The following is a 14,020-nucleotide window of genomic DNA, read 5'->3' on the forward strand; positions in this document are numbered from 1 at the left end:
CTCACTGATATGAGGAATTCTTAATCTCAGGAAACAAACTGAGGGTTGCTGGAGTGGTGAGGGGTGGGAGGCATGGGGTGGCTGGCTGATAGACATTGGGGAGGGTATGTGCTATGGTGAGCACTGTGAATTGTGTAAGACTGATGAATCACAGACCTGTACTTCTGAAACAGTAATACAGTATATGTTAAAAAAAAAAAAAGAAGAAGATAGTAGGAAGGGAAAAATGAATGGGGGGAAATCGGAGGGGGAGTTGAACCATGAAAGACTGTGGACTCTGAGAAACAAACTGAGGGTTTTAGAGGGGAAGAGGGTGGGGGGATGGGTTAGCCTGGTGATGGGTATTAAAGAGGGCACGTACTGAATGGAGCACTGGGTGTTATATGCAAACAGTGAATCATGGAACACTACATCAAAAACTAATGATGATTACGGTGATTAACATAACAATAAAATAAAATTTAAAAATCTTTAAAACTAAAAAAAATAAAAAAATACAACTTGCCAAACTCAACCAAAATAATATACATAATCTGATCATCTGATTAGTCCTATAACCATGAAAGATTTTGAATTTGTAATGAAAAAGTTCCAGAAAATGAAATCTCTATGCCAGTATGGTTTCATTAGACAAGTCTACCAAACACTTAGAGAATAATACCAATTTACAGAATCTCTTTCAGGATATGGAAGGGAAGGGAACACTTCTATAATTATTTTATGATTTAACTCTAATTCCAAAACAAGACAAAAGCAGCACAAAAAAGAAAACTACAGAGCATTATTTCTCATGAACATAAATGTAATAAAACAGCAAACTATTAAAAAAAAGAACTATACACCTCATGACTGCATTCGCAGCATGTAACAGAGTTCTTGGCCCATTGTAGATGTTGGACACTAACTTGTGGGACGATTGAATGGATTAATTAATTAATTCTTACTGGACCATTCCACTCCTCAGTCCCAAAGCCAAGTCAAACACAACATATCTAAAAATCGACTTATTAATGTATGTATTCCTATTCCCACTCTGCACAATTACTGGAACATACTAAGTAATACTACAAATAATATTTACCAAAAGGGTGAATGCATCAATTAAAGACAAGCTACCACTATCCAACCTCCTGAGCCCCAAATCAAATGGTAAATGGCATAGATTTTGGAGTCAAAATTGCATTCACGTTCAGCTTTGCTATTTATCAAATGTGTGAACAGAAACAAATTTTTTAACTCTCTGAGCTTCCAAAGAACTTTTTCTTACCATCTACCATCTGACTGCTAAGTCAATGCCATATACTTTAGGCTTTTATGGGTTTTGTTTCTGTAACATTCCACTTCCAGTACCAGTAGCTATTTCAGTCAGGCTAAGCAAGAGTAGGTTGTTGTAATAAAATACAGCAACATCTCTGTGGTTTGACATTTATTTCTTGCTTATTGGACATGCTTTACATGGATCAGAAGAGGTATTTTCTCTATATTATCCTTACTTGGGGATGTAGGATAATGGAGGCTACAACCTCTAAATCCTCACCAGTTACAGCAGCAGGAAGAAGAAAGCATGGAGAAACATTTCATCAATTCTTAATTGCTCCCAAAATAAATGACAATTTTTACTTCTTTTTATATTTCATTTATCAGAGAAAGGAACATAGCTATATTTAACTTCAAGAGAGCAAGGAAATGTGACACTTCTCATTGCACAGCATTTCCCATATTTAACACTGATAAAGAGTAGTAATATTTACTGCATATTTAATTAAAATAAATATTAATAAGTACTTGTGTCACATGGCATATATAACTCATCGGCAAACTCTGTCAACTCTACCTTCAAAATGTATCCTGGGGGCGCCTGGGTGGCTCAGTCATTGGGCGTCTGCCTTCAGCTCAGGTCATGATCTCAGGGTCCTGGGATTGAGCCCCTCATCAGGCTCCTTGCTCAGCGGGAAGTCTACTTCTCCCTCTCCCAGCCCCCTGCTTGTGTTCCTGCTCTCACTGACTCTCTCTCTCTCTCTCTCTCTGTGTCAAATAAATAGATAAAATCTAAAAAACAAAAAAAGTATCCTAAATCTGTCCAATTCTCATCTCCTGCAATATTAATCTCTGTTACAGATTGGGATTTTCAGAAAACAGATGCTGACATGAAGTTAGGAGTGCAAAAAATATTACAGAGTATATTTTTAAGTGTTCTCCAAGCAACAGAACCAGAGATTGCTTAAAAGGAATTGGTTCACCGACACTGGCTATTGTTAATACCAAGGCCCATACCCTTGCATTCTGGCCCAACTGCCCTTCTTGGTCAAGCTTGCCTCAGTCCAGTGAGGCAGGCCCCGCCCCCAGAAGACCAGCACAAGCCCATGCCCACACCATGTCCCTAAGGCCTAGAGTCTTAAAGGTCAGCAGGCTTGGCTGAGATAGAGCCTGGAGGGCAATATGTTGCTTTGGAGAGAAGTCAGGCAAATAACCTGAAGGCAGAGAGTGTGGAAACAGCAATCTAAAGAACAACTGGGACACACAAAGGTAGAATATTCAATCTTCTTAGATTGCTTCCCTGAGAGGCAGCATTCATGGAGATGCCTCTCCGGGGACAAAAGAGCTGGTTGGCGTCATTTCCCTCACTTGCCCTTTAGCATAACCACAGAGCCACCTGCAGTAAGCAGCACTGCTTCAACACTGGCTGCCTAACTTGCTTATACCAAGTCCTACAACCATATGCTATGACAAGACTGTCCTTTTCAGTCAAGCTTGCCTCAGTCCCAGAGAGGTGGGCCCTTGCCACAGGAGACCAGCAGAAACCCATGCACATACCACGTCTCCCAACCAGAGAGTTCTGCAGGGCTTCAATTCTAGTGCAAGTAGTACCAGGTCTCATTTAACAAGCAGACCAGAGCACACCTAGTTAACAAACACCATACTCTAGCCAAGGACCAAACACTACTCACTGCAGGCAAGTAGAGGCTCTGCAGATGAGTGGCCTGAAGGACAGAGCAGCCAAAACACAACAGCAGAGAGCATGCAGCACACATCGGAGATGCTCCCTGAAGCCCCAGGTCCTGGACACACATGACCTCTTCTTCATAAAGCCATTACTCCCAGGAGCAGGAAACATAACTGGCTTTTTTTTTTTTTAACATACCCAAGCAAAGACGTGGACAAAATACAAAAATGGAGGAATTCATCCCAGTGAAAGACCAAGATAAGGCCAGGCCAGAGATCTAACAGAAACAGATATAAGTAACATGTCTGATGGAGAATTTAAAGCAACGGTCATAAGGATACTCACTGGGCTTGAGAAAAGAATAGAAGACATCAGTGATACCCTTACCACAGAGATAAATGAGTTAAAAAAGAATTAGAAATGAAGAGTGCAATAAATGAGATTGGAAACAGGCTTGATGCAATGAACAGCAGACTGGAAGAAACAGAGGAACAAATAAGTGATATAGAAGATAAAATAATATAGCTCAACAAAGAAAGAAGAATTACGCAACATGAGAATAGACATATGGAACTCAGTGACTCCATCATTCGTATTATAGGAGTCCCAGAAGAAGAAGAGAGAAAAAAAAGGGGGGCAGAAAATTTATTTGAAGAAATAATAGCCGAAAACTTCCCTAAAAATGGGGAAGGAAACAGACATCCAGATACAGGAGGCACAGAGAACCCCCATCAAAATCAACAAAAGCAGGCCAACACCAACACATATTGTAATGAAATTTGCAAAATACAGTGATAAAGAAAAATCTTAAAAGTAGCAGGACAAAAGAAGTCCTTAACTTACAAGGGAAGACCCACAAAGTTAGCTTCAGATCTCTCCACAGAAACTTGGCAAGCCAGAAGAGACTGGCATGATATATTCAAAGTGCTGAATGGGAAAAATCTGCAGGAAAGAACACTCTATCCAGCAGGACTATCATTCAGAAGAGAAGGAGAAATAAGAGTTTCCCAGACAAGCAAAAACAAAAGGAGTTCATGACCACTAAGCCAGCCCTGCAAGAAATATTAAAGTGGACTCTTTGAGTCCACTTTTTTGTCAAAAGTGACAAAGACAAAGGATCAGAGAAATCTCAGGAAACAATGACAAAACAAGTAATAAAATGGCACTAAATACATATCTATCAATAATTACTTTGAAAGCAAATGGACTAAATGCTCCAATCAAAAGACATAGGGGGTCAGAATGCATAAATAAAAAACAAGACCCATCTATATGCTGCCTACAAGAGACTCATTTTAGACCTAAACACACCTGCTGACTGAAAGTGAAGGATGGCTGGGGCGCCTGGGTGGCTCAGTCTGGTAAGCATCTGCCTTCGGCTCAGGTCATGCCTGGGCATCCTGGGCTCTCTGCTTGGCGGGGAGTGTGCTCCCCCCCCCACTCTCCCTCTCTTTTTCTCAAATAAATAAATAAAATCTTCAAGAACAAAAAAAAAAGTGAAGAGGGGATGGGGAAACATCTATCACATTAATGGACATCAAAGGAAAGCCGGAGTAACCATACTTACATCAGACAAACTAGATTTTAAACCAAAGATGGTAACAAGAGATGAAGAAGGTTACTTTTTTTTTTTTTAAAGATTTATTTATTTATTCATGAGAGAGAGAGAAGCAGAGGGAGAAGCAGGCTCCCAAGGAGCAGGGAGCCCGATGCGGGACTCGATCCCAGGACCCTGGGATCATGACCTGAGCCGAAGGCAGACGCTTAACCATCTGAGCCACCCAGGCGCCCGAAGAAGGTTACTTTTTCAAAATAAAGAAAACAAAACAACAAGAAGACCTAACAACTGTAAATATTTATGCACCCAAAATGGGAGCACCCAAATATATAAAACAATTAATGACAAACAAAAAAGAAATAATTGATAAGATTCAATAATAGTAGAGGATTTTAAAACACCACTTATATCCATGGACAGATCATTGAAACACACCATCAGCAAGAAAACAATGGCTTTGAATGACATACTGGATCAGAGTGACTTTTTTTGTCTTGATAGAAAAAGACTGGAGTGCCTGGGTGGCTCAATCAGTTAAGAATCTGCCCTTGGTTCAGGTCATGATATGGGGTCCTGGGATTGAGGCCTGCCTCAGGATCCCTGCTCAGTGGGAAGTCTGCTTCTCTCTCTCCTTATGCCCCTGCTCCTACTCTTTCTCTGCCTTGTTCTCTCTCTCAAGTAAATAAGTGAAATTCTAAAAAAATAAAAATACTTCAATGTTTTAATTCTCTGAATACCAAGAGTTAACATTTTATGACTTCCCTTTGAAATTAGGGTACTTGGGAGCAATTTTGAAGTTTTCAAAATCAGTACAAAGCTTATTAAATCCAACATCACCTTCACAGATTGCAAAAAAGACTTCCTTATAAAAGTGGAGCAGCCAGGTTTTGGGTGGGTCTGTCACCGTACTGAGCTAAGTCTCTGTTGGGTACAGAGTCCAGGGGCCTTTCCACTCCTTCGATGAGCGCCTTGGTACAGTGACACTTTATTACATGTGTTCCTTGAAGAGCCATTTCTGATGTTCCCAATCCACGCAGTCCCGTAAGGGTGATAGGAAACTGTCCCTGAGCGAACGCCTTCCTCTCATCCTGAACGCATTTATTCGACTGTACGTGAAAAAAAGAGCCATCCTCTGGCAACATGAACTTCTGATTCTCTGTGGCAGTTTCCTGGCAGAGATGCAGGATGAGAATATCCGTTCCTGCGTCCACAGCTATGCAGGCTGTGGCTGGTGGATGTGACAGCATGCTTCATTCTGGGACGTGTGCTCGAAAAACTGCTTCTGACCCATTCCATGACAGAGGTACAGAAGGACCCGGTGTCCCACGATTTGGTTTTCACTGGGAGGGTAAGAGTCAAAGCAATAACCTTTCGGTCTTTTGTTCCAGAACATCCCAAAGAAGGCGGGCTTGTCGTCAGGCCCGTGCAATTCTGAGTACATGTTCTCCAAGAACACCTGAAGTCCTTCCACTGGAGCTTTGCATGGAGCTGCTTCCTCTCTGTCACATCCCCAAAAGGTTCCACGCGGGCGTGGGGGTTGTGATGGCCGTAGAGCTCTTTAAATTCATCATCTACACTTCAGCTGTTCGGACGCTGCTGGCCCACAGCCTTGTTGCGGGAGTGGGGTTGAGTATACTTTTTTTTAGGAAACTGACATTCTACGTCATTAAAAGTATCTGTCCAGAGGGGCATCAAGATAACTGCAACTCTTGCAACATAGTAGCAATGTGCTTCTTGAAAGTAAACATGACATCCCTTTTAAAGATTTTATTTATTTATTTGAGAGAGAGAATGAGAGAGAGAGAGCACATGAGAGGGGGGAGGGTCAGAGCGAGAAGCAGACTCCCCGCCGAGCAGGGAGCCCGAGGCGGGACTCGATCCCGGGACTCCAGGATCATGACCTGAGCCGAAGGCAGTCGCTTAACCAACCGAGCCACCCAGGCGCCCTAAACCTTACATTTTGAAACAGTTTCAGGCTTACAGAATTACTATGAGGAGAGTAAAGATGGTTCCCATACACCCCACAGGTGATTCCCCTATTATTATCATTTTATGCTAACGGGGTACATTTGTAACATTAACGAACTGATATCGAGATGTCATCATTAACTAAAGGCTATACTTTATTCAGACTTTCTCTAATGTTGTTTTTGTGTTCCGAGATCCCACGCAGGATACAAACTCATATTTCGTACTCTTAGTATCTTCTTAGGCTTCTCGTGGCTGTGACAATTCTGTCGATTTCTGTGAGTTTTATGCCTCTGACAGCTTGAAATTAATATCAATACTCCAGAGTTCTTTAGCTTACTGTTAACATGGTATGTCTTTCTCCATCCCTTTACTTAAGCCTATCAGAATCACTGTATTGAAAATAGGTCATTGCAGACAATATATACTGCTGAAGTTTTAAAATTCACTCTGTCTCTTGATTGCTATTTACAGACCATTCCTATTTAAAGTGGTTATTGAAATTACTTGCATTGATATCAACCATGTTTATAGCTGTTCTCTATTCATTACAAGAGGCTTACTTTCCTGCCTTCTCGGGTTTTAATTGAACATTTTAAATGAAGGCAGTTTTTTTGTTCACCTCTTAGTGTCTCAGTTATGGGTGCTTAAAAACATTTTAGATCTTTCCTTAGAGGTTACATATACATTTCAAACTAATGTAAGTCCACCTCCAAGTGACATGGTTGACAAGTTGAGCGGGCAACTTGCAATATTTCTGCCCATTTTTCCATGACTGCCATTCTTTTCACTTACTCGTATGCTATACTCCCCAGCTACGTTATGACTGTCATTATTTAAACATTTATTTGACATTTATCAAGAATAAGATAAATTTTATTATTTAAACAAGTTACTTTTGGGGCGCGTGGGTGGTTTAGTTGGTTAAGCGTCTGCCTTTGGCTCAGGTCATGATCCCGGGGTCCTGGGGTCCAGCCCCACATCAGGTTCCCAGCTCAGTGGGGAGTCTGCTTCTCCCTCTCCTCCCCGCTCATGGGCTCTCTCTTGCTATCTCTGTCTCTCTCTCTCAAATAAATAAATAAAATCTTTAAAAACATAAATAAACAAGTTACCTTTTGATCTATTAAGAACAAGAAAAATTAACTTTATTTACCTTTATGTGTTTCTTCCCTGATGCACTTCCTTTCCTATGTAAATCCAAATTTCTGACCTTTATCATTTCTCTTCTTCCTGAATAAACTCTTTCCTATTTTTTGCAGGTAGGTCTAATGGTGACAAGTCCCTTCATTTTTATTTGTCCGAGAGAAAAAGTCTGTTTACTCTGTCTTTTATACCAAATAGTTTTTCTTAGATATATAAGGATCCTAGGTTGGTGAATTATTTTTCTTTTGGCACATTAAAAATGTCCCCTAACTCTCTTCTTGCTTGCATGGTCACTCACACGACTTCACTGTAATTTTCCTCTTGTCCCTCTACGGGTAAGGAGGTTTCGTTCTCGGTATTCTTGGTGTGTGTGTGTGTGTGTGTGTGTGTGTGTGTGTGTGTGTGTGTGTGTGTGTGTGTGTGTGTCTTGGTCTGGCTTTCTTCAAGATTTCTTCTTTACCTTTTCTTTAATTCACATTTATAGGCCATGAGGTAGCTTGCTGTCCTGTGAGCTTTCTGGGTATCTGATTCAGTGCCTATCAGTAATTTGGAAATTCCAGTCATCATTTTTCAAATAGTTTTTCTGCTCTTTTTTCTCTTACTTCCACTTCTGACATTCCGACTACGTCTATGTCATGTATTTTGAAATTGTTTCACAGTTTTTGGATGTTCTACCCCGCATTTTTTCATCTTTTTTCTGTTTGCGGTTCACTTTGGGAAGTCCTTCTTGGCCGTTCTTCAAGGTCACTGATTCTTTCCTAGGACAGGTCACAACTCCTGAGGACCCCATCAAAGACATTTTTCACAGCTATTGCAGTAGCATGAATTCTGGCATTCCCTTTTTATTCTCTTTCACAGTTTCCATCTATCTACCTCCATTACGTTGTCGACTTTTCCCATTAGAAATCTTAGCATATTTATCACAGTTGTCTTATCTTCCCTGTCTGATCACTCCAGCTGCTGTGTCATATCTGAATTGGATCTGTATTGCTTCGACTGTTTGTTCTTTCTGGAAATCAGATGATTCGAACGTTAGCCCTTTGGCTTTCGTCCCACAGCTCCCAAACTCTCTGTCCACGTTTGTTTGCTTGTTGTACCATTTTCCTTAACAACATACTCATTCCTGAACAACAGCATATTCCGTTGATCTGTCCTCAAGTTCACGGATTTCATCTTCTGTCACCTACATTCTACAATGGATCCCAGCCAGCAAGTTTTTAATTTTGTTTATTATATTTTTAAATATTTAATTTCCATTTGGTGTGTTTTATGGCATTTCTGTAACTTGGCAGAGGCTTGCTATCTTTTTTTAATTCCACAGTAATCCATAATTACTCCTTCAAGAAATTTTGTATTGGCTACTTTAAAATCTTTGCAAACTAGTCCCAAAATCTGATTCATCTCTGTTGCTCTCGGGGATTGCCTTTTCTCATTTAAGTTTTGGCTTCCCTGGCTCTACATATGAAGAACGATGTTTTATCCTGGCCTGCATAGTTTGCATATTCTGCAAAAAGACTCTTGATCCTTTCATAGGAAGTTGCCCTGTTTTAAGGTTTGGCCTGCCTGTTCTGGCCTACTTTGTGGGGGTTGTAGTCCCATAGTCACTTAGTTTCACGTGCTTTTGCAAAGCATTCCTGAACCGCGTTGTCCTGAGTCCACCTGATTTTCTGATGGGCAATTGCCAGAGATGCCCGTGGTAGCAGAAAACGCTTCCATGGGCCGTGGGGTGTCATTAGGTGGGGGTGTGGGATTCAGGACCTAAAGGATGTAGAGCATTTGCCCCTGGCCTGTTTTTCAGTCACCCAGTACCACTGGCCTTCCTACTCTACATCTGCCAGTATACCCAGGGGAGGGAGGCATCTACCATGACACCTGCTGCTGCTGGTGGGCGGGCTAGGAGCTGCAGGCCTGGGTATTTCTCCGCCACTGGGTGGAGGCACCCCAAAAGTAGTTCACCTTCTGGTGCAAATACCAGGCCTGGTTGCTTTCTGCCAGTGAGTGGAAGGACTGCAGGTGCCTGGCCTGGGTGTTGTTTTGCTGGGCAGAATACCATGAGCCACCGTATCCAGTTGGAACCTTTCTGTTGGCTGGAGTAGAGGGAAATGCTGGCCTTGGATCACCTTCTGCCATTGAAGGGACCCCTAGGAGACATGAAGCCTACTGGAGTCACCTGGGCTGGTGGTGAGGCACAACTGTGGCAGTCTTGACAAGTGCGTGGGGTGGGTCAGGCCTCTGAGAATCCGCTATAGGTGCTGCTTTGGGAAGGTGGATCCTGCTGTCTCCTTCATTTTGGGGTGCAGAGTGGATGGACCTGCCCTGCGGGCCAGGACCAGCTCTTACAAATGCTGCAGGTAGTCCCTCTTGGTGCTTCTATTGTGTGTCCATCTCTCCTTTATGTCACACTTGAGCTTCCACTTCCTACTGGAGAGTAGGGAAGCTCCGCAGGGGAATGCAGCCATCCTGTGCTTCTTTTCTCCCCTCAGGGAATTGCTGAAGGCCACACTACCCTGAGGGACAGGGCATCATTCTATAGACAAAGCACCCACCAAGTGAGAGAAGACAGCAGCTCCTCAGAAAACTCATGGGGCTAGGGAAACCAAACTTGGAGTCCAATTTACAAAGCAGTCAATATTTGAGAAGTCAGGGCCTTAGGAAGAAGAAAGGCAGCAGACGTGAGGCCTGCCTTGCGTGGTTTTCCCTCTGGAGGCATTTCTCCATACCTAAGCTGCACAGGACATGAGACGATGAAGCTGAGCAGGCAGCTGTTAAAAGTCTCAACAGATTTCTCAGCAGTCCCAGGGTGTAGGGAAGTAAAAAGAAGAGTGCAGAACTCACCAGAAAGAGGTCCCCCAGGAAACACCCCAGACTGTCAGTGGGGACCCCTGAAGTGCTGCCATCTGGGAGGGGGGAAAACCTGAGGTGGTGCAAACCTTATAAAGCCCCGAGTAGCCGTGAGTCAGCTCAGCCCCTGGCTGGATTGATGTCATGGCCCCTACCCTGGACGCCTGCCAGGGAGAAGGCGAAACTTCTATGGAGGGGAGAAGCATCATCCAGAACCACTCAGCTCTTCCATAAACAATGCCTGACACTTAATTAAACCAGCAGACATATTAAAAACCAGATTAAGAGAAAAAGGAAGAAAAAAAAATCCCCCAGAATACCCCAATAGCATACTTATCCGACATGGATTGTGAAATAATTGTGATGAATATGTTCAAGAATATGGATGACAAACTTGAGATTTCGTCGGAACACTAGAATTTCTAAATCAATCAAATAGATACACTGGAAAATGGAAAACTGAAAAATACAATCGCTGACATTAAGAATTCTACATTTGAGTGCAACAACATATCAGAACCAGCAGAATGGAGGGGGAAGAGAGAGAAAAGTTCAGGGGAAGGGCAAGCAGAAGGCTGACAGGTGCACAGGTTTGTCCGTGGGATCTCAGAGACACAACTTGTGCACAGAAGGAACAGGACAGAGGATGGTTCAAGCAGCAGCTAATACCCATGCAGCCCTTGCTGGACACTGGACACTCTGCCTGGGCTGTGCAAATCATTATCCAGAGACAGACTTAAGTACCCCTTCGAGATGGCTGCCTCTGGCCCTCAAGAGACACTTCTGCCTCCTGATCAAAAGCCCTAAAATGTTTTTATTGTGGTAAAAACGTATATATCGAGTGTGAAATGGTCACTTTAATCATTTTAAGTGTACAATTCAGTGGCATTAATTAGGTTCACAATCTTGTGCAACTGTCACCACTCTTGCCAAACCTTTTACTACTGTGAACAGAAACTCTGTACACATTGAACAATGACTCCCCCTCTGCTCTTCCCACTTAGTCCCTGGTGTCCTCTACTCTACTTTCAGCCTCTATGATTTTGCCTCCTTTAGACATTGCATATCTGTCAAATCCTAAGGGACGTGTCCTTTTGTGTCTGGGATATTTCACTTGGCATAATGTTTGCAAGGTTAACCATCTTGTAGCATGTATCCTAAAGACACTTTAAAGGTTAGAAATAAGGTTTCCATTTTCTTTTCGGTTGGCAAGAAAAATTTGGAACCAACCTTTGGGATCCCACTGTAAGCGTGTGCATAATTCACTAAATGCCTTGTCAGCCACACCTCAGATATTTTGGGGGTGAGTTTAGGCAAAGATCGAGGAAGGTTCCCCTTCGCCGACAAGTCTCCCGTAATAGATGTGTTGTTTCAGTAAACGAGTGAGTGGGATGCTCTCCATTCTGTGAGACAGAAAAGAATCAAAAGGCTTTTTCATCACAGACTCCTTATTTTCTGTTCAAGATTAAATTAAGTGAGATAAGAAGTTATCTACACCGGTTCCTCAGACCTCTGGTGGTGAAGTTTCTTTTCTTAGTAGGTGAATTACTTCAAGATCAGAGCAGAGAAACTGTACTCTCTTCTCGAACTCACATCAAAGAAACTCAGCCATCTCCTGTAGGAAAGAAAAACAAACAGACAAACAAACAAAAACCAGTTTTTTCCAGGGTCAGTGTTTGTGGACACAACCTGTTCACCGTTTCTCTCACATTAGGCGACTCTTCTCTGATAATACACCCAATATAATCGACAGAGACAGCACCCAGACACCACACTACTTCTCCTTTCTCATTTGGGTATCTGAAGGGTTTGCTTCGTCTATTACAAGACAGATTTTATAACTAATAGGCAAGCATGGAACTATCAACAGGATAATAATAGAATTAGTAATGATGGGGCATCCTCCTGTGTCCTTGGTCTTACTCGCCTACAGGACCTACTGTGAGCAGGTATGCTTCTTACCTTCAGGGCCTTGATTTTCTAGGAAGAGTTGAGTAAGTCCACAGTTAAGTTTTCAGAGGAGAGAGGAAATGTCACATGTCAACAGGTGAGTCTGCCGGATTATGATGGCTCAACCGAGTTTCTCATGACATATGAAAACATTGATTGAAATGTAATGGAATATTTTTAAAACATCCAAAGACTAGATCCTGAGTTGTTTTAGTAACGGGAAGTTCCCTCTCCCCAGTACTCTTCACAAGAGACTCACACACCAAGAACTCGTCAGTCTACAAATGGCGTTGAGCCACATGCATCTACCTAACTAGAGAACAGAGCGTTCAGTTGGCAGGATTCTCATCTCAGGAAACACAATCCTTGAGGACAGAGGAGAACTGAGTCACGCCCTTCTGGCATGGGGTAAAACGCGGTAGGGGAGCAAAGTCGACATAAAAAAGAACAACTATTTGCCTTTGTCAATGGCAACCTAGTATTGGCATGAAATGGAGTGTGGGGCATAAGAAAGGCCTTCCGGGAACTTCCTCTGATGTCCTGGCAGGACATCAGCAGGCTTCTGGTGTCATGACAGAGGCACGTGGAACCAAATGCACATCAGAGGCATTCTTTGTGATTATGGTCGGGCGTGCTGGCAACACGACCAGGATGGCAGCGACCTCTGAGTATGGTAAGATTGCTAAGTCTCGGAGACACTCTCCCTAGTCGTGTGTTAGGCCTTGAAGTCTTCTTGTGTCAGTGCATGGCTGAGCTCATGTGACCCCACATGTCACGTTTGATCAGGCTGTGCAGAATGGGCAGCAGGGATAGTTTGGGCAGTGCGTTCATTTACAAGAGCTGCCATAACAAAATGTCCCCCACTGGGTGGCTTTAAGAACAAAAGTTTATTTTCTCACAGCTCCAGAGTTAGGAAGGCCAAGGTCAAGGTCCCCATACGGTTGGCTTCCCCTGGAACCTCTCTCCTTGGCTTGCACATGGACGCCGTCTTGCTGCCTCTTCACATGTTGTCCGTCTGTGGTCACACACCCCTGGTTTCCTTCCGTGTGTCCTGATCTCCTCTTCTCATGAGGACACTGGTCAGATTGGAGTAGGGACCACCCTAACAGCTTCATTTTAACCTGATCATCACGTGTTCAAAAGCCCAATCTTCAAGTACAGTCATATTCTGAGGTACTGGGAGTTAAAGTTTTAAAGATACGAATTTTGAGGGCACACGATTCAGCCCATAAGAGGCAGGATCAGCTCTGAGACACCCTGTCAGCTCCATTTGTGCCACCATCTCCCATCATCACAGAAGTGGCCAGAATTAAAAGTGTGTCCCCTTCCTGACATGCAATATGCCTTGCACTGTGCTGAGGAAATAGCGGACCTCTTTCCCTTCGCCTGCTTATGTTTCCCACGGTAAACGGAGTTAAGTCAGAGGTGGGATGATGATCCAGGGTAGAGGGAAAATAACGTGCCTTAGAGGCACTAATCGGAACCCTGAACAAGCCACCTCAGCCCGTCTCTAGGAGTCTGTGGTCCCTCATGCATAGCAAGGAGATTAATGCCGGCTACCTGCGTTGTAGGAGGGTTGGAAGCACAGAAGAAGGTGGCGGTTATGAAAGTGCCCT

At 43.1% G+C, this 14,020-nt stretch overlaps 1 pseudogene; it reads right to left on the reverse strand.

Annotated features, from left to right (window-relative positions):
- Positions 1-5,490: 5,490 nt before the first annotated feature.
- LOC113930391 lies at positions 5,491-10,600 on the reverse strand (annotated as a pseudogene).
- Between the last annotated feature and the right edge of the window lie 3,420 nt (positions 10,601-14,020).

Source organism: Zalophus californianus, chromosome X (genome assembly GCF_009762305.2).
Source record: "Zalophus californianus isolate mZalCal1 chromosome X, mZalCal1.pri.v2, whole genome shotgun sequence".
NCBI lineage: Eukaryota > Metazoa > Chordata > Mammalia > Carnivora > Otariidae > Zalophus > Zalophus californianus.